This window comes from Leptonotus elevatus, chromosome 2 (assembly GCF_054856555.1).
Source record: "Leptonotus elevatus isolate MCC_2025b chromosome 2, RoL_Lele_1.0, whole genome shotgun sequence".
NCBI classification, from domain to species: domain Eukaryota; kingdom Metazoa; phylum Chordata; class Actinopteri; order Syngnathiformes; family Syngnathidae; genus Leptonotus; species Leptonotus elevatus.
In genome coordinates this window covers 23,152,080-23,167,260 of record NC_141240.1, presented here as the reverse complement: position 1 = coordinate 23,167,260, position 15,181 = coordinate 23,152,080, and the positions used below count along the sequence as shown (strand labels likewise).

At 44.1% G+C, this 15,181-nt stretch overlaps 32 non-coding genes across 32 annotated transcripts; 7 read left to right on the top strand and 25 right to left on the bottom strand.

Moving 5' to 3' along the window:
• Nucleotides 1-143: 143 nt before the first annotated feature.
• Nucleotides 144-225, bottom strand: trnal-aag (transfer RNA leucine (anticodon AAG)). The gene has a single exon. It is a non-coding gene; the product is annotated as a tRNA-Leu (tRNA).
• Nucleotides 226-469: 244 nt separating this feature from the next.
• On the bottom strand, nt 470-551 carry trnal-uag (transfer RNA leucine (anticodon UAG)). Its single transcript has one exon. It is a non-coding gene; the product is annotated as a tRNA-Leu (tRNA).
• Nucleotides 552-1,196: 645 nt separating this feature from the next.
• trnal-aag (transfer RNA leucine (anticodon AAG)) lies at nt 1,197-1,278 on the bottom strand. The gene has a single exon. It is a non-coding gene; the product is annotated as a tRNA-Leu (tRNA).
• Nucleotides 1,279-1,923: 645 nt separating this feature from the next.
• trnal-aag (transfer RNA leucine (anticodon AAG)) lies at nt 1,924-2,005 on the bottom strand. The gene has a single exon. It is a non-coding gene; the product is annotated as a tRNA-Leu (tRNA).
• Nucleotides 2,006-2,976: 971 nt separating this feature from the next.
• On the bottom strand, nt 2,977-3,058 carry trnal-aag (transfer RNA leucine (anticodon AAG)). Its single transcript has one exon. It is a non-coding gene; the product is annotated as a tRNA-Leu (tRNA).
• A 244-nt stretch (nt 3,059-3,302) lies between these two features.
• Nucleotides 3,303-3,384, bottom strand: trnal-uag (transfer RNA leucine (anticodon UAG)). Its single transcript has one exon. It is a non-coding gene; the product is annotated as a tRNA-Leu (tRNA).
• A 971-nt stretch (nt 3,385-4,355) lies between these two features.
• On the bottom strand, nt 4,356-4,437 carry trnal-uag (transfer RNA leucine (anticodon UAG)). The gene has a single exon. It is a non-coding gene; the product is annotated as a tRNA-Leu (tRNA).
• Nucleotides 4,438-5,082: 645 nt separating this feature from the next.
• On the bottom strand, nt 5,083-5,164 carry trnal-aag (transfer RNA leucine (anticodon AAG)). The gene has a single exon. It is a non-coding gene; the product is annotated as a tRNA-Leu (tRNA).
• Nucleotides 5,165-5,408: 244 nt separating this feature from the next.
• Nucleotides 5,409-5,490, bottom strand: trnal-uag (transfer RNA leucine (anticodon UAG)). The gene has a single exon. It is a non-coding gene; the product is annotated as a tRNA-Leu (tRNA).
• Nucleotides 5,491-5,716: 226 nt separating this feature from the next.
• trnam-cau (transfer RNA methionine (anticodon CAU)) lies at nt 5,717-5,788 on the top strand. Its single transcript has one exon. It is a non-coding gene; the product is annotated as a tRNA-Met (tRNA).
• Nucleotides 5,789-6,135: 347 nt separating this feature from the next.
• On the bottom strand, nt 6,136-6,217 carry trnal-aag (transfer RNA leucine (anticodon AAG)). The gene has a single exon. It is a non-coding gene; the product is annotated as a tRNA-Leu (tRNA).
• Nucleotides 6,218-6,465: 248 nt separating this feature from the next.
• Nucleotides 6,466-6,547, bottom strand: trnal-uag (transfer RNA leucine (anticodon UAG)). The gene has a single exon. It is a non-coding gene; the product is annotated as a tRNA-Leu (tRNA).
• A 226-nt stretch (nt 6,548-6,773) lies between these two features.
• Nucleotides 6,774-6,845, top strand: trnam-cau (transfer RNA methionine (anticodon CAU)). Its single transcript has one exon. It is a non-coding gene; the product is annotated as a tRNA-Met (tRNA).
• Nucleotides 6,846-7,192: 347 nt separating this feature from the next.
• On the bottom strand, nt 7,193-7,274 carry trnal-aag (transfer RNA leucine (anticodon AAG)). The gene has a single exon. It is a non-coding gene; the product is annotated as a tRNA-Leu (tRNA).
• A 244-nt stretch (nt 7,275-7,518) lies between these two features.
• Nucleotides 7,519-7,600, bottom strand: trnal-uag (transfer RNA leucine (anticodon UAG)). Its single transcript has one exon. It is a non-coding gene; the product is annotated as a tRNA-Leu (tRNA).
• A 226-nt stretch (nt 7,601-7,826) lies between these two features.
• Nucleotides 7,827-7,898, top strand: trnam-cau (transfer RNA methionine (anticodon CAU)). The gene has a single exon. It is a non-coding gene; the product is annotated as a tRNA-Met (tRNA).
• A 347-nt stretch (nt 7,899-8,245) lies between these two features.
• On the bottom strand, nt 8,246-8,327 carry trnal-aag (transfer RNA leucine (anticodon AAG)). Its single transcript has one exon. It is a non-coding gene; the product is annotated as a tRNA-Leu (tRNA).
• Nucleotides 8,328-8,571: 244 nt separating this feature from the next.
• Nucleotides 8,572-8,653, bottom strand: trnal-uag (transfer RNA leucine (anticodon UAG)). Its single transcript has one exon. It is a non-coding gene; the product is annotated as a tRNA-Leu (tRNA).
• A 226-nt stretch (nt 8,654-8,879) lies between these two features.
• Nucleotides 8,880-8,951, top strand: trnam-cau (transfer RNA methionine (anticodon CAU)). Its single transcript has one exon. It is a non-coding gene; the product is annotated as a tRNA-Met (tRNA).
• Nucleotides 8,952-9,298: 347 nt separating this feature from the next.
• trnal-aag (transfer RNA leucine (anticodon AAG)) lies at nt 9,299-9,380 on the bottom strand. The gene has a single exon. It is a non-coding gene; the product is annotated as a tRNA-Leu (tRNA).
• Nucleotides 9,381-10,025: 645 nt separating this feature from the next.
• trnal-aag (transfer RNA leucine (anticodon AAG)) lies at nt 10,026-10,107 on the bottom strand. The gene has a single exon. It is a non-coding gene; the product is annotated as a tRNA-Leu (tRNA).
• Nucleotides 10,108-10,351: 244 nt separating this feature from the next.
• On the bottom strand, nt 10,352-10,433 carry trnal-uag (transfer RNA leucine (anticodon UAG)). The gene has a single exon. It is a non-coding gene; the product is annotated as a tRNA-Leu (tRNA).
• Nucleotides 10,434-11,078: 645 nt separating this feature from the next.
• Nucleotides 11,079-11,160, bottom strand: trnal-aag (transfer RNA leucine (anticodon AAG)). Its single transcript has one exon. It is a non-coding gene; the product is annotated as a tRNA-Leu (tRNA).
• Nucleotides 11,161-11,404: 244 nt separating this feature from the next.
• Nucleotides 11,405-11,486, bottom strand: trnal-uag (transfer RNA leucine (anticodon UAG)). Its single transcript has one exon. It is a non-coding gene; the product is annotated as a tRNA-Leu (tRNA).
• Nucleotides 11,487-11,712: 226 nt separating this feature from the next.
• Nucleotides 11,713-11,784, top strand: trnam-cau (transfer RNA methionine (anticodon CAU)). The gene has a single exon. It is a non-coding gene; the product is annotated as a tRNA-Met (tRNA).
• A 673-nt stretch (nt 11,785-12,457) lies between these two features.
• trnal-uag (transfer RNA leucine (anticodon UAG)) lies at nt 12,458-12,539 on the bottom strand. The gene has a single exon. It is a non-coding gene; the product is annotated as a tRNA-Leu (tRNA).
• Nucleotides 12,540-13,184: 645 nt separating this feature from the next.
• On the bottom strand, nt 13,185-13,266 carry trnal-aag (transfer RNA leucine (anticodon AAG)). The gene has a single exon. It is a non-coding gene; the product is annotated as a tRNA-Leu (tRNA).
• A 244-nt stretch (nt 13,267-13,510) lies between these two features.
• On the bottom strand, nt 13,511-13,592 carry trnal-uag (transfer RNA leucine (anticodon UAG)). The gene has a single exon. It is a non-coding gene; the product is annotated as a tRNA-Leu (tRNA).
• Nucleotides 13,593-13,818: 226 nt separating this feature from the next.
• Nucleotides 13,819-13,890, top strand: trnam-cau (transfer RNA methionine (anticodon CAU)). Its single transcript has one exon. It is a non-coding gene; the product is annotated as a tRNA-Met (tRNA).
• Nucleotides 13,891-14,237: 347 nt separating this feature from the next.
• Nucleotides 14,238-14,319, bottom strand: trnal-aag (transfer RNA leucine (anticodon AAG)). Its single transcript has one exon. It is a non-coding gene; the product is annotated as a tRNA-Leu (tRNA).
• A 248-nt stretch (nt 14,320-14,567) lies between these two features.
• Nucleotides 14,568-14,649, bottom strand: trnal-uag (transfer RNA leucine (anticodon UAG)). Its single transcript has one exon. It is a non-coding gene; the product is annotated as a tRNA-Leu (tRNA).
• Nucleotides 14,650-14,875: 226 nt separating this feature from the next.
• trnam-cau (transfer RNA methionine (anticodon CAU)) lies at nt 14,876-14,947 on the top strand. Its single transcript has one exon. It is a non-coding gene; the product is annotated as a tRNA-Met (tRNA).
• Nucleotides 14,948-15,181: the final 234 nt, after the last annotated feature.

Below are 15,181 nucleotides of genomic sequence, written 5' to 3'. Positions count from 1 at the left end.
GTGTTGTCACTGATTAAGTAGTCAGTCCCGTTTAGTGTGAAAGGCAAAAATACTGATATTTCGGGAATGGTGGTAAGAGGACAAAACACAAACAGAAAATCAAATTCCTATACTTTGCTACAAACAAAACTGTAAGGAAGAACTGGCAGTGGTGGGATTTGAACCCACGTCTCCTGAGAGACTGGAGCCTTAATCCAGCGCCTTTGACCGCTCGGCCGCACTACCTGCAAATATTTTTCAGTAAAAATATCAGGTTTCCACAAGAACATCCGGGTTAGTGGTGTCCAACAAAACCTTGCGCATAAGGTAATAATGCCTGCTTGGATCAGAGGTAAATTATCTTCAAGCCAACCAGAAACGTCCAATGGCAAACAGTTGTGGACCTCATGCTTGTTAGCATAGTAAAATAAGCATATTGTCTAAAGTCATCCACAGAATTTGTAGGACACTACTTCCATTGTCACAGAATTGGCAGTGGTGGGACTTGAACCCACAACTCCTAAGAAACTGGAGCCTAAATCCAGCGCCTTCGACCACTCGGCCAGACTACCTTAGAAGCTATTAACAGAAAGGAAATGTTTGGGCAATGTAAGTTATGTTGCGGTCTGAGGCGCAGACTTGGCGGACAAATAGGTTTCCACACCAAAATCCAGGTACATGCTGTCCTGCCTAGCCTTGTGCATAACGTAATGAAGCCTGCTCTGATCCATGGCGAAATGTTAGACCTAATTCTTCTTCAGCGACAAGAGAGTACAGGCCAACAAGTACCACTACAGCAGCAGAGTGGCGCAGCGGAAGCGTGCTGGGCCCATAACCCAGAGGTCGATGGATCGAAACCATCCTCTGCTATCTCGACCTGGTTATTTAGTAGCACAATCCTCAGTCTAGGATGTTGTTGAACTTCTACCAAGTAGTTCTTTTGAAGGTTAATCATGTGAAGTTAACAATTGTCTACTCATTGGCTGTGGCCAAGGGATTTGACCCCTTCTTCAATTAATTTACTTCACTTTGGAAAATTGGGCCATCTTTCATCATTCTTAGTCTGATTTCTCTGTGTTGTCACTGATTAAGTAGTCAGTCCCGTTTAGTGTGAAAGGCAAAAATACTGATATTTCGGGAATGGTGGTAAGAGGACAAAACACAAACAGAAAATCAAATTCCTATACTTTGCTACAAACAAAACTGTAAGGAAGAACTGGCAGTGGTGGGATTTGAACCCACGCCTCCTGAGAGACTGGAGCCTTAATCCAGCGCCTTTGACCGATCGGCCACACTACCTTAGAAGCCATTAACAGAAAGGAAATGTTTGGGCAATGTAAGTTATGTTGCGGTCTGAGGCGCAGACTTGGCGGACAAATAGGTTTCCACACCAAAATCCAGGTACATGCTGTCCTGCCTAGCCTTGTGCATAACATAATGAAGCCTGCTCTGATCCATGGCGAAATGTTAGACCTAATTCTTCTTCAGCGACAAGAGAGTACAAGCCAACAACTACCACTACAGCAGCAGAGTGGCGCAGCGGAAGAGTGCTTGGCTCATAACCCAGAGGTCGATGGATCGAAACCATCCTCTGCTATCTCGACCTGGTTATTTAGTTGCACAATCCTCAGTCTAGGATGTTGTTGAACTTCTACCAAGTAGTTATCTTGAAGGTTAATCATGTGAAGTTAAAAATTGTCTACTCATTGGCTTTGGCCAAGGGATTTGACCCCTTCTTCAATTAATTTACTTCACTTTGGAAAATTGGGCCATCTTTCACCATTCTTAGTCTGATTTCTCTGTGTTGTCACTGATTAAGTAGTCAGTCCCGTTTAGTGTGTAAGGCAAAAATACTGAAATTTCGGGAATGGTGGTAAGAGGACAAAACACAAACAGAAAATCAAATTCCTATACTTTGCTACAAACAAAACTGTAAGGAAGAACTGGCAGTGGTGGGATTTGAACCCACACCTCCTGAGAGACTGGAGCCTTAATCCAGCGCCTTTGACCAGTCGGCCAAACTACCTGCAAATCTTTTTCAGTAAAAATATCAGGTTTCCACATGAACATCCAGGTTAGTGGTGTCCAACAAAACCTTGCGCATAAGGTAATGACGCCTGCTTGGATCAGAGGTAAATTATCTTCAAGCCAACCAGAAACGTCCAATGGCAAACAGTTGTGGACCTCATGCTTGTTAGCATAGTAAAATAAGCATATTGTCTAAAGTCATCCAAAGAACTTGTAGGATACTACTTCCATTGTCACAGAATTGGCATTGGTGGGACTTGAATCCACTCCTCCTCAGAGACTGGAGCCTAAATCCAGCGCCTTCGACCACTCGGCCACACTACCTTAGAAGCCATTAACAGAAAGGAAATGTTTGGGCAATGTAAGTTATGTTGCGGTCTGAGGCGCAGACTTGGCGGACAAATAGGTTTCCACACCAAAATCCAGGTACATGCTGTCCTGCCTAGCCTTGTGCATAACGTAATGAAGCCTGCTCTGATCCATGGCGAAATGTTAGACCTAATTCTTCTTCAGCGACAAGAGAGTACAGGCCAACAAGTACCGCTACAGCAGCAGAGTGGCGCAGCGGAAGCGTGCTTGGCTCATAACCCAGAGGTCGATGGATCGAAACCATCCTCTGCTATCTCGACCTGGTTATTTAGTTGCACAATCCTCAGTCTAGGATGTTGTTGAACTTCTACCAAGTAGTTATTTTGAAGGTTAATCATGTGAAGTTAAAAATTGTCTACTCATTGGCTTTGGCCAAGGGATTTGACCCCTTCTTCAATTCATTTACTTCACTTTGGAAAATTGGGCCATCTTTCACCATTCTTAGTCTGATTTCTCTGTGTTGTCACTGATTAAGTAGTCAGTCCCGTTTAGTGTGAAAGGCAAAAATACTGAAATTTCGGGAATGGTGGTAAGAGGACAAAACACAAACAGAAAATCAAATTCCTATACTTTGCTACAAACAAAATTGTAAGGAAGAACTGGCAGTGGTGGGATAAGAACCCACGCCTCCTGAGAGACTGGAGCCTTAATCCAGCGCCTTTGACCGCTCGGCCACACTACCTGCAAATATTTTTCAGTAAAAATATCAGGTTTCTACAAGAACATCCGGGTTAGTGGTGTCCAACAAAACCTTGCGCATAAGGTAATAATGCCTGCTTGGATCAGAGGTAAATTATCTTCAAGCCAACCAGAAACGTCCAATGGCAAACAGTTGTGGACCTCATGCTTGTTAGCATAGTAAAATAAGCATATTGTCTAAAGTCATCCACAGAATTTGTAGGACACTACTTCCATTGTCACAGAATTGGCAGTGGTGGGACTTGAACCCACAACTCCTAAGAAACTGGAGCCTAAATCCAGCGCCTTCGACCACTCGGCCAGACTACCTTAGGAGCTATTAACAGAAAGGAAATGTTTGGGCAATGTAAGTTATGTTGCGGTCTGAGGCGCAGACTTGGCAGACAAATAGGTTTCCACACCAAAATCCAGGTACATGCTGTCCTGCCTAGCCTTGTGCATAACGTAATGAAGCCTGCTCTGATCCATGGCGAAATGTTAGACCTAATTCTTCTTCAGCGACAAGAGAGTACAGGCCAACAAGTACCACTACAGCAGCAGAGTGGCGCAGCGGAAGCGTGCTGGGCCCATAACCCAGAGGTCGATGGATCGAAACCATCCTCTGCTATCTCGACCTGGTTATTTAGTAGCACAATCCTCAGTCTAGGATGTTGTTGAACTTCTACCAAGTACTTCTTTTGAAGGTTAATCATGTGAAGTTAAAAATTGTCTACTCATTGGCTGTGGCCAAGGGATTTGACCCCTTCTTCAATTCATTTACTTCACTTTGGAAAATTGGGCCATCTTTCACCATTCTTAGTCTGATTTCTCTGTGTTGTCACTGATTAAGTAGTCAGTCCCGTTTAGTGTGAAAGGCAAAAATACTGAAATTTCGGGAATGGTGGTAAGAGGACAAAACACAAACAGAAAATCAAATTCCTATACTTTGCTACAAACAAAACTGTAAGGAAGAACTGGCAGTGGTGGGATTTGAACCCACACCTCCTGAGAGACTGGAGCCTTAATCCAGCACCTTTGACCAGTCGGCCAAACTACCTGCAAATCTTTTTCAGTAAAAATATCAGGTTTCCACATGAACATCCAGGTTAGTGGTGTCCAACAAAACCTTGCGCATAAGGTAATGACGCCTGCTTGGATCAGAGGTAAATTATCTTCAAGCCAACCAGAAACATCCAATGGCAAACAGTTGTGGACCTCATGCTTGTTAGCATAGTAAAATAAGCATATTGTCTAAAGTCATCCACAGAATTTTTAGGATACTACTTCCATTTCCACAGAATTGGCAGTGGTGGGACTTGAACCGACGCCTCCTAAGAGACTGGAGCCTAAATCCAGCGCCTTCGACCACTCGGCCACACTACCTTAGAAGCCGTGAACAGAAAGGAAATGTTTGGGCAATGTAAGTTATGTTGCGGTCCGAGGCGCAGACTTGGCGGACAAATAGGTTTCCACACCAAAATCCAGGTTCATGCTGTCCTGCCTAGCCTTGTGCATAACGTAATGAAGCCTGCTCTGATCCATGGCGAAATGTTAGACCTAATTCTTCTTCAGCGACAAGAGAGTACAGGCCAACAAGTACCACTACGGCAGCAGAGTGGCGCAGCGGAAGCGTGCTGGGCCGATAACCTAGAGGTTGATGGATCGAAACCATCCTCTGCTATCTTGACCTGGTTATTTAGCAGCACAATCCTCAGTCTAGGATGTTGTTGAACTTCTACCAAGTAGTTCTTTTGAAGGTTAATCATGTGAAGTTAAAAATTGTCTACTCATTGACTGTGGCCAAGGGATTTGACCCCTTCTTCAATTAATTTACTTCACTTTGGAAAATTGGGCCATCTTTCATCATTCTTAGTCTGATTTCTCTGTGTTGTCACTGATTAAGTAGTCAGTCCCGTTTAGTGTGAAAGGCAAAAATACTGATATTTCGGGAATGGTGGTAAGAGGACAAAACACAAACAGAAAATCTAATTCCTATACTTTGCTACAAACAAAACTGTAAGGAAGAACTGGCAGTGGTGGGATTTGAACCCATGCCTCCTGAGAGACTGGAGCCTTAATCCAGCGCCTTTGACCGCTCGGCCACACTACCTGCAAATATTTTTCAGTAAAAATATCAGGTTTCCACAAGAACATCCGGGTTAGTGGTGTCCAACAAAACCTTGCGCATAAGGTAATAATGCCTGCTTGGATCAGAGGTAAATTATCTTCAAGCCAACCAGAAACGTCCAATGGCAAACAGTTGTGGACCTCATGCTTGTTAGCATAGTAAAATAAGCATATTGTCTAAAGTCATCCACAGAATTTGTAGGACACTACTTCTATTGTCACAGAATTGGCAGTGGTGGGACTTGAACCCACAACTCCTAAGAAACTGGAGCCTAAATCCAGCGCCTTCGACCACTCGGCCAGACTACCTTAGGAGCTATTAACAGAAAGGAAGTGTTTGGGCAATGTAAGTTATGTTGCGGTCTGAGGCGCAGACTTGGCAGACAAATAGGTTTCCACACCAAAATCCAGGTACATGCTGTCCTGCCTAGCCTTGTGCATAACGTAATGAAGCCTGCTCTGATCCATGGCGAAATGTTAGACCTAATTCTTCTTCAGCGACAAGAGAGTACAGGCCAACAAGTACCACTACAGCAGCAGAGTGGCGCAGCGGAAGCGTGCTGGGCCCATAACCCAGAGGTCGATGGATCGAAACCATCCTCTGCTATCTCGACCTGGTTATTTAGTAGCACAATCCTCAGTCTATGATGTTGTTGAACTTCTACCAAGTAGTTATTTTGAAGGTTAATCATGTGAAGTTAACAATTGTCTACTCATTGGCTGTGGCCAAGGGATTTGACCCCTTCTTCAATTCATTTACTTCACTTTGGAAAATTGGGCCATCTTTCACCATTCTTAGTCTGATTTCTCTGTGTTGTCACTGATTAAGTAGTCAGTCCCGTTTAGTGTGAAAGGCAAAAATACTGAAATTTCGGGAATGGTGGTAAGAGGACAAAACACAAACAGAAAATCAAATTCCTATACTTTAATACAAACAAAACTGTAAGGAAGAACTGGCAGTGGTGGGATTTGAACCCACACCTCCTGAGAGACTGGAGCCTTAATCCAGCACCTTTGACCGCTCAACCACACTACCTGCAAATCTTTTTCAGTAAAAATATCAGGTTTCCACAAGAACCGCCAGGTTAGTGGTGTCCAACAAAACCTTGCGCATAAGGTAATAATGCCTGCTTGGATCAGAGGTAAATTATCTTCAAGCCAACCAGAAACGTCCAATGGCAAACAGTTGTGGACCTCATGCTTGTTAGCATAGTAAAATAAGCATATTGTCTAAAGTCATCCACAGAATTTGTAGGATAGATACTACTTCCATTGTCACAGAATTGGCAGTGGTGGGACTTGAACCCACGCCTCCTCAGAGACTGGAGCCTAAATCCAGCGCCTTCGACCACTCGGCCACAGTACCTTAGAAGCCATTAACAGAAAGGAAATGTTTGGGCAATGTAAGTTATGTTGCGGTCTGAGGCGCAGACTTGGCGGACAAATAGGTTTCCACACCAAAATCCAGGTACATGCTGTCCTGCCTAGCCTTGTGCATGACGTAATGAAGCCTGCTCTGATCCATGGCGAAATGTTAGACCTAATTCTTCTTCAGCGACAAGAGAGTACAGGCCAACAAGTACCACTACAGCAGCAGAGTGGCGCAGCGGAAGCGTGCTGGGCCCATAACCCAGAGGTCGATGGATCGAAACCATCCTCTGCTATCTCGACCTGGTTATTTAGTAGCACAATCCTCAGTCTAGGATGTTGTTGAACTTCTACCAAGTAGTTCTTTTGAAGGTTAATCATGTGAAGTTAACAATTGTCTACTCATTGGCTGTGGCCAAGGGATTTGACCCCTTCTTCAATTCATTTACTTCACTTTGGAAAATTGGGCCATCTTTCACCATTCTTAGTCTGATTTCTCTGTGTTGTCACTGATTAAGTAGTCAGTCCCGTTTAGTGTGAAAGGCAAAAATACTGATATTTCGGGAATGGTGGTAAGAGGACAAAACACAAACAGAAAATCAAATTCCTATACTTTGCTACAAACAAAACTGTAAGGAAGAACTGGCAGTGGTGGGATTTGAACCCACGCCTCCTGAGAGACTGGAGCCTTAATCCAGCTCCTTTGACCGCTCTGCCACACTACCTGCAAATATTTTTCTGTAAAAATATCAGGTTTCCACAAGAACATCCAGGTTAGTGGTGTCCAACAAAACCTTGCGCATAAGGTAATGATGCCTGCTTGGATCAGAGGTAAATTATCTTCAAGCCAACCAGAAACGTCCAATGGCAAACAGTTGTGGACCTCATGCTTGTTAGCATAGTAAAATAAGCATATTGTCTAAAGTCATCCACAGAATTTGTAGGATACTACTTCCATTGTCACAGAATTGGCAGTGGTGGGACTTGAACCCACGCCTCTTCAGAGACTGGAGCCTAAATCCAGCGCCTTCGACCACTCGGCCACACTACCTTAGAAGCCATTAACAGAAAAAAAATGTTTGGGCAATGTAAGTTATGTTGCGGTCTGAGGCGCAGACTTGGCGGACAAATAGGTTTCCACACCAAAATCCAGGTACATGCTGTCCTGCCTAGCCTTGTGCATAACGTAATGAAGCCTGCTCTGATCCATGGCGAAATGTTAGACCTAATTCTTCTTCAGCGACAAGAGAGTACAGGCCAACAAGTACCACTACAGCAGCAGAGTGGCGCAGCGGAAGCGTGCTGGGCCCATAACCCAGAGGTCGATGGATCGAAACCATCCTCTGCTATCTCGACCTGGTTATTTAGTAGCACAATCCTCAGTCTAGGATGTTGTTGAACTTCTACCAAGTACTTCTTTTGAAGGTTAATCATGTGAAGTTAAAAATGGTCTACTCATTGGCTGTGGCCAAGGGATTTGACCCCTTCTTCAATTAATTTACTTCACTTTGGAAAATTGGGCCATCTTTCACCATTCTTAGTCTGATTTCTCTGTGTTGTCACTGATTAAGTAGTCAGTCCCGTTTAGTGTGAAAGGCATAAATACTGACATTTCGGGAATGGTGGTAAGAGGACAAAACACAAACAGAAAATCAAATTCCTATACTTTGCTACAAACAAAACTGTAAGGAAGAACTGGCAGTGGTGGGATTTGAACCCACGCCTCCTGAGAGACTGGAGACTTAATCCAGCGCCTTTGACCGCTCGGCCACACTACCTGCAAATATTTTTCAGTAAAAATATCAGGTTTCCCCAAGAACATCCAGGTTAGTGGTGTCCAACAAAACCTTGCGCATAAGGTAATGATGCCTGCTTGGATCAGAGGTAAATTATCTTCAAGCCAACCAGAAACGTCCAATGGCAAACAGTTGTGGACCTCATGCTTGTTAGCATAGTAAAATAAGCATATTGTCTAAAGTCATCCACAGAATTTTTAGGATACTACTTCCATTGTCACAGAATTGGCAGTGGTGGGACTTGAACCGACGCCCCCTAAGAGACTGGAGCCTAAATCCAGCGCCTTCGACCACTCGGCCACACTACCTTAGAAGCCGTGAACAGAAAGGAAATGTTTGGGCAATGTAAGTTATGTTGCGGTCTGAGGCGCAGACTTGGCGGACAAATAGGTTTCCACACCAAAATCCAGGTTCATGCTGTCCTGCCTAGCCTTGTGCATAACGTAATGAAGCCTGCTCTGATCCATGGCGAAATGTTAGACCTAATTCTTCTTCAGCGACAAGAGAGTACAGGCCAAAAAGTACCACTACGGCAGCAGAGTGGCGCAGCGGAAGCGTGCTGGGCCCATAACCCAGAGGTCGATGGATCGAAACCATCCTCTGCTATCTCGACCTGGTTATTTAGTAGCACAATCCTCAGTCTAGGATGTTGTTGAACTTCTACCAAGTAGTTCTTTTGAAGGTTAATCATGTGAAGTTAACAATTGTCTACTCATTGGCTGTGGCCAAGGGATTTGACCCCTTCTTCAATTAATTTACTTCACTTTGGAAAATTGGGCCATCTTTCATCATTCTTAGTCTGATTTCTCTGTGTTGTCACTGATTAAGTAGTCAGTCCCGTTTAGTGTGAAAGGCAAAAATACTGATATTTCGGGAATGGTGGTAAGAGGACAAAACACAAACAGAAAATCAAATTCCTATACTTTGCTACAAACAAAACTGTAAGGAAGAACTGGCAGTGGTGGGATTTGAACCCACGCCTCCTGAGAGACTGGAGCCTTAATCCAGCGCCTTTGACCGATCGGCCACACTACCTTAGAAGCCATTAACAGAAAGGAAATGTTTGGGCAATGTAAGTTATGTTGCGGTCTGAGGCGCAGACTTGGCGGACAAATAGGTTTCCACACCAAAATCCAGGTACATGCTGTCCTGCCTAGCCTTGTGCATAACATAATGAAGCCTGCTCTGATCCATGGCGAAATGTTAGACCTAATTCTTCTTCAGCGACAAGAGAGTACAAGCCAACAACTACCACTACAGCAGCAGAGTGGCGCAGCGGAAGAGTGCTTGGCTCATAACCCAGAGGTCGATGGATCGAAACCATCCTCTGCTATCTCGACCTGGTTATTTAGTTGCACAATCCTCAGTCTAGGATGTTGTTGAACTTCTACCAAGTAGTTATCTTGAAGGTTAATCATGTGAAGTTAAAAATTGTCTACTCATTGGCTTTGGCCAAGGGATTTGACCCCTTCTTCAATTAATTTACTTCACTTTGGAAAATTGGGCCATCTTTCACCATTCTTAGTCTGATTTCTCTGTGTTGTCACTGATTAAGTAGTCAGTCCCGTTTAGTGTGTAAGGCAAAAATACTGAAATTTCGGGAATGGTGGTAAGAGGACAAAACACAAACAGAAAATCAAATTCCTATACTTTGCTACAAACAAAACTGTAAGGAAGAACTGGCAGTGGTGGGATTTGAACCCACACCTCCTGAGAGACTGGAGCCTTAATCCAGCGCCTTTGACCAGTCGGCCAAACTACCTGCAAATCTTTTTCAGTAAAAATATCAGGTTTCCACATGAACATCCAGGTTAGTGGTGTCCAACAAAACCTTGCGCATAAGGTAATGACGCCTGCTTGGATCAGAGGTAAATTATCTTCAAGCCAACCAGAAACGTCCAATGGCAAACAGTTGTGGACCTCATGCTTGTTAGCATAGTAAAATAAGCATATTGTCTAAAGTCATCCAAAGAACTTGTAGGATACTACTTCCATTGTCACAGAATTGGCAGTGGTGGGACTTGAATCCACTCCTCCTCAGAGACTGGAGCCTAAATCCAGCGCCTTCGACCACTCGGCCACACTACCTTAGAAGCCATTAACAGAAAGGAAATGTTTGGGCAATGTAAGTTATGTTGCGGTCTGAGGCGCAGACTTGGCGGACAAATAGGTTTCCACACCAAAATCCAGGTACATGCTGTCCTGCCTAGCCTTGTGCATAACGTAATGAAGCCTGCTCTGATCCATGGCGAAATGTTAGACCTAATTCTTCTTCAGCGACAAGAGAGTACAGGCCAACAAGTACCGCTACAGCAGCAGAGTGGCGCAGCGGAAGCGTGCTTGGCTCATAACCCAGAGGTCGATGGATCGAAACCATCCTCTGCTATCTCGACCTGGTTATTTAGTTGCACAATCCTCAGTCTAGGATGTTGTTGAACTTCTACCAAGTAGTTATTTTGAAGGTTAATCATGTGAAGTTAAAAATTGTCTACTCATTGGCTTTGGCCAAGGGATTTGACCCCTTCTTCAATTCATTTACTTCACTTTGGAAAATTGGGCCATCTTTCACCATTCTTAGTCTGATTTCTCTGTGTTGTCACTGATTAAGTAGTCAGTCCCGTTTAGTGTGAAAGGCAAAAATACTGAAATTTCGGGAATGGTGGTAAGAGGACAAAACACAAACAGAAAATCAAATTCCTATACTTTGCTACAAACAAAATTGTAAGGAAGAACTGGCAGTGGTGGGATAAGAACCCACGCCTCCTGAGAGACTGGAGCCTTAATCCAGCGCCTTTGACCGCTCGGCCACACTACCTGCAAATATTTTTCAGTAAAAATATCAGGTTTCCACAAGAACATCCGGGTTAGTGGTGTCCAACAAAACCTTGCGCATAAGGTAATAATGCCTGCTTGGATCAGAGGTAAATTATCTTCAAGCCAACCAGAAACGTCCAATGGCAAACAGTTGTGGACCTCATGCTTGTTAGCATAGTAAAATAAGCATATTGTCTAAAGTCATCCACAGAATTTGTAGGACACTACTTCCATTGTCACAGAATTGGCAGTGGTGGGACTTGAACCCACAACTCCTAAGAAACTGGAGCCTAAATCCAGCGCCTTCGACCACTCGGCCAGACTACCTTAGGAGCTATTAACAGAAAGGAAATGTTTGGGCAATGTAAGTTATGTTGCGGTCTGAGGCGCAGACTTGGCAGACAAATAGGTTTCCACACCAAAATCCAGGTACATGCTGTCCTGCCTAGCCTTGTGCATAACGTAATGAAGCCTGCTCTGATCCATGGCGAAATGTTAGACCTAATTCTTCTTCAGCGACAAGAGAGTACAGGCCAACAAGTACCACTACAGCAGCAGAGTGGCGCAGCGGAAGCGTGCTGGGCCCATAACCCAGAGGTCGATGGATCGAAACCATCCTCTGCTATCTCGACCTGGTTATTTAGTAGCACAATCCTCAGTCTAGGATGTTGTTGAACTTCTACCAAGTACTTCTTTTGAAGGTTAATCATGTGAAGTTAAAAATTGTCTACTCATTGGCTGTGGCCAAGGGATTTGACCCCTTCTTCAATTCATTTACTTCACTTTGGAAAATTGGGCCATCTTTCACCATTCTTAGTCTGATTTCTCTGTGTTGTCACTGATTAAGTAGTCAGTCCCGTTTAGTGTGAAAGGCAAAAATACTGAAATTTCGGGAATGGTGGTAAGAGGACAAAACACAAACAGAAAATCAAATTCCTATACTTTGCTACAAACAAAACTGTAAGGAAGAACTGGCAGTGGTGGGATTTGAACCCACACCTCCTGAGAGACTGGAGCCTTAATCCAGCACCTTTGACCAGTCGGCCAAACTACCTGCAAATCTTTTTCAGTAAAAATATCAGGTTTCCACATGAACATCCAGGTTAGTGGTGTCCAACAAAACCTTGCGCATAAGGTAATGACGCCTGCTTGGATCAGAGGTAAATTATCTTCAAGCCAACCAGAAACATCCAATGGCAAACAGTTGTGGACCTCATGCTTGTTAGCATAGTAAAATAAGCATATTGTCTAAAGTCATCCACAGAATTTTTAGGATACTACTTCCATTTCCACAGAATTGGCAGTGGTGGGACTTGAACCGACGCCTCCTAAGAGACTGGAGCCTAAATCCAGCGCCTTCGACCACTCGGCCACACTACCTTAGAAGCCGTGAACAGAAAGGAAATGTTTGGGCAATGTAAGTTATGTTGCGGTCCGAGGCGCAGACTTGGCGGACAAATAGGTTTCCACACCAAAATCCAGGTTCATGCTGTCCTGCCTAGCCTTGTGCATAACGTAATGAAGCCTGCTCTGATCCATGGCGAAATGTTAGACCTAATTCTTCTTCAGCGACAAGAGAGTACAGGCCAACAAGTACCACTACGGCAGCAGAGTGGCGCAGCGGAAGCGTGCTGGGCCGATAACCTAGAGGTTGATGGATCGAAACCATCCTCTGCTATCTTGACCTGGTTATTTAGCAGCACAATCCTCAGTCTAGGATGTTGTTGAACTTCTACCAAGTAGTTCTTTTGAAGGTTAATCATGTGAAGTTAAAAATTGTCTACTCATTGACTGTGGCCAAGGGATTTGACCCCTTCTTCAATTAATTTACTTCACTTTGGAAAATTGGGCCATCTTTCATCATTCTTAGTCTGATTTCTCTGTGTTGTCACTGATTAAGTAGTCAGTCCCGTTTAGTGTGAAAGGCAAAAATACTGATATTTCGGGAATGGTGGTAAGAGGACAAAACACAAACAGAAAATCTAATTCCTATACTTTGCTACAAACAAAACTGTAAGGAAGAACTGGCAGTGGTGGGATTTGAACCCACGCCTCCTGAGAGACTGGAGCCTTAATCCAGCGCCTTTGACCGCTCGGCCACACTACCTGCAAATATTTTTCAGTAAAAATATCAGGTTTCCACAAGAACATCCGGGTTAGTGGTGTCCAACAAAACCTTGCGCATAAGGTAATAATGCCTGCTTGGATCAGAGGTAAATTATCTTCAAGCCAACCAGAAACGTCCAATGGCAAACAGTTGTGGACCTCATGCTTGTTAGCATAGTAAAATAAGCATATTGTCTAAAGTCATCCACAGAATTTGTAGGACACTACTTCCATTGTCACAGAATTGGCAGTGGTGGGACTTGAACCCACAACTCCTAAGAAACTGGAGCCTAAATCCAGCGCCTTCGACCACTCGGCCAGACTACCTTAGGAGCTATTAACAGAAAGGAAATGTTTGGGCAATGTAAGTTATGTTGCGGTCTGAGGCGCAGACTTGGCGGACAAATAGGTTTCCACACCAAAATCCAGGTACATGCTGTCCTGCCTAGCCTTGTGCATAACGTAATGAAGCCTGCTCTGATCCATGGCGAAATGTTAGACCTAATTCTTCTTCAGCGACAAGAGAGTACAGGCCAACAAGTACCACTACAGCAGCAGAGTGGCGCAGCGGAAGCGTGCTGGGCCCATAACCCAGAGGTCGATGGATCGAAACCATCCTCTGCTATCTCGACCTGGTTATTTAGTAGCACAATCCTCAGTCTATGATGTTGTTGAACTTCTACCAAGTAGTTATTTTGAAGGTTAATCATGTGAAGTTAACAATTGTCTACTCATTGGCTGTGGCCAAGGGATTTGACCCCTTCTTCAATTCATTTACTTCACTTTGGAAAATTGGGCCATCTTTCACCATTCTTAGTCTGATTTCTCTGTGTTGTCACTGATTAAGTAGTCAGTCCCGTTTAGTGTGAAAGGCAAAAATACTGATATTTCGGGAATGGTGGTAAGAGGACAAAACACAAACAGAAAATCAAATTCCTATACTTTGCTACAAACAAAACTGTAAGGAAGAACTGGCAGTGGTGGGATTTGAACCCACGCCTCCTGAGAGACTGGAGCCTTAATCCAGCGCCTTTGACCGCTCGGCCACACTACCTGCAAATATTTTTCAGTAAAAATATCAGGTTTCCACAAGAACATCCGGGTTAGTGGTGTCCAACAAAACCTTGCGCATAAGGTAATAATGCCTGCTTGGATCAGAGGTAAATTATCTTCAAGCCAACCAGAAACGTCCAATGGCAAACAGTTGTGGACCTCATGCTTGTTAGCATAGTAAAATAAGCATATTGTCTAAAGTCATCCACAGAATTTGTAGGATAGATACTACTTCCATTGTCACAGAATTGGCAGTGGTGGGACTTGAACCCACGCCTCCTCAGAGACTGGAGCCTAAATCCAGCGCCTTCGACCACTCGGCCACAGTACCTTAGAAGCCATTAACAGAAAGGAAATGTTTGGGCAATGTAAGTTATGTTGCGGTCTGAGGCGCAGACTTGGCGGACAAATAGGTTTCCACACCAAAATCCAGGTACATGCTGTCCTGCCTAGCCTTGTGCATAACGTAATGAAGCCTGCTCTGATCCATGGCGAAATGTTAGACCTAATTCTTCTTCAGCGACAAGAGAGTACAGGCCAACAAGTACCACTACAGCAGCAGAGTGGCGCAGCGGAAGCGTGCTGGGCCCATAACCCAGAGGTCGATGGATCGAAACCATCCTCTGCTATCTCGACCTGGTTATTTAGTAGCACAATCCTCAGTCTAGGATGTTGTTGAACTTCTACCAAGTAGTTCTTTTGAAGGTTAATCATGTGAAGTTAACAATTGTCTACTCATTGGCTGTGGCCAAGGGATTTGACCCCTTCTTCAATTAATTTACTTAACTTTGGAAAATTGGAACATCTTTCATCATTCTTAGTCTGATTTCTCTGTGTTGTCACTGATTAAGTAGTCAGTCCCG